This window comes from Talpa occidentalis, unplaced genomic scaffold (assembly GCF_014898055.3).
Source record: "Talpa occidentalis isolate TD23 unplaced genomic scaffold, MPIMG_talOcc4v2.1 talOcc4.2, whole genome shotgun sequence".
In the NCBI taxonomy this organism is placed as follows: domain Eukaryota; kingdom Metazoa; phylum Chordata; class Mammalia; order Eulipotyphla; family Talpidae; genus Talpa; species Talpa occidentalis.
Window position 1 is genome coordinate 50,330,458 of NW_023602073.1, and position 2,379 is coordinate 50,332,836.

Here is a 2,379-nt window from a genome sequence, read left to right on the forward strand (position 1 = left end):
GTTATAGTCCCCATACAATTCCCGCCCTCTTATTCCCTTATTTTGACCCCGAATCCCCTCCCCTGTAGTGTGTAGGGTTTTTTTTAAAGAGGTAACTAAGTAAATGGTTATAATCAATTTCCAAAGAACAGGGGGGAAATTTGAAAGAAAAGTCTAGATGGAGATAGAGAGGGGAAGGAAGGAGAGGGGTGTGTGGGAGAAGAACTTTCTAGAGGTTTTGGGCACAGTCACCAGTTTGAATCTGTGCTGTGCAGACACTGTGCAAGGCTTGGGAATGAAACACAGTGGGCCTTTTGAAGAACTTCAGATAAAGTTACACTTTAAAAACCATTATCGAGGTGACCATCTAATTTTGTTGCTTCTCACATGAGCTCCCCGTAACCCCAGGGCAGGGTCTGCACAGAGTCCTGCAGGGAAAGTCAGAGATGCTGGTGGAGGAAGATCTGAGCCTTGTGAGCCTGAGTTACACGCCCTTTCCCTGCTCAGGGCTTTGTTTATGGTCCTGGACACAGACCCTGAGCCAAGAGAGAGGGTTTGTAGGGGAGGGGTCTCGGGATCAGGAGTGTGAGGACCCTCCTGAGAGTCTCCCTGGTTCCCCTGGGGCTCATTTCCACACAGTGAGGATCATAGAGTCGTCTTTACCATCATTTCAGTGTCTGCTGAGTTCATGTCTCATGCATTTTAACAAACTTTCCTTGGGCATGCAAAAAGAATGATGTGTTTGAATGAAGCACCATTAATACTAGAATTAACATTTTGATATCAAAAGAGTCACAGATAGATACATGTGTGATCTAGTATTAATTATAAAATTAGAAAAAAAACATTTTTACTTAAAGTTTTGCTACAAAAATGAACTGACTAGCGCAGTCAGTGCACACACAGTCCTGGGTGCGCTGTGTCTCACATTAAATGTCACTTTGATTTTCTCTTTTTGTTCCTCTGCTCCTGTTCCTGTTCTCCTCCACACCCTCTTTTTCACTGTTTATGAAGAAGTATATTGTAGCGTTAGAGCTGGATGTCAGCTAGTGTCTAGCAAAAATAAGTCAATTTAAAATCTCCTTTTTTCACAAAGAGGTCACATATATGCCACCCAATCATTGCATGTGATCTTGTTTCTTATCAAGCAAAGATGGAAATGCCAGTTTCTCAGATGTGAGCTTGTGCAGGTGTGGCTGGTGTCACACATTTATACACCATGTGCACAAGAAGATGTTGTTCCTTATTCCTATAGATGTGGATCCCGGATTCTCCTCTCTCCCCTCTCTCCTCACACGGTTGGAAACTCACGCTCTCCCCTCACGGCCTCAGAGTCTTGCTGTGTCTGACCTGAGTGTTGGGAATGACCTGCTTCCTCCTTCCCAGGCAGGTGTGGGGTGGGGATGACATAGCCTTGGAGTGCTGGGGGGGAGGGGCCTATTCTCCCCTTTCAGTCATTTCAGGGGCTCCCCTGGGACCACTGGTCTATGATCCTGTGTGGCACATGCTGAGGGGGCAGGGCGCATCCTGTCTGGTCATTAGGGCTTGTGGGTGACCCTCCCTCTACAGCAGAATCAGGGTCTGGGTCTGTTCTCTGGTCAGCAAATTGATGAACCTTCTGGCTCCTTCCTCCTGTCCCATGTCCTGTCTTCCTCACCCGTCCTTCCCTCCCTGCCTGCTCTCCAGGCCTCACTCTCTCCCTCCTTCTCCCCCCAGAGCAGGTGACACTCCTGGGTCCTCATCTCTTCACGTGCATCATGGGGTCCTGGTGCTCCCTCCAGACCCTCCTCTGCCAGGGCCCTGCTCACCTGCCTGGGCCCCCACATGGGGCATCAAGCTCCAGCTGCTGCTGATACACGACACCACACCCTGAGCAGCGTCACCCACGCAGTTTATCATCTCACACGCCTGCAGGGCAGACACCTGAGAATACGTCCTGGGACTAACTCCAGGATCTGGTAGCTCCTTCCTTCCAGGAGCCCCTTCCTCTCCCAGGATCTAGGGCCTCCTGCACTGACTGGGGACCCCATCCTTTGTCTACACAGCCTGCCCTGCAGCCTCTTTGTGGCCCTGCTGCCGTCACCATGTGACTGTCTCTGTGCACAGGTGCAGGGTCACGGCTGTTAAGGCTCATGTGATTGGTTCTACGTGGTGATCCACAGTAACATCCCTGTTTCCAGGTCCCGTCTCTGTCCCACCTGCAGGTTTCTCTTTCTTCTGTCAAGGACACATGTTTACAGGGTCATGGGATGAGGACATGGACATCTTTGAAATCATTATTCTGCTTATACAGGGAGGTTTTACTTTGAAGCTTCCATCTTTCTGGGCTCCTCTTGAAGGAAACAGTGTGTCAGTGCAATGTGTTTGTGTTCTTCTCTGTCTGCAGGGATGGTTTTGTTC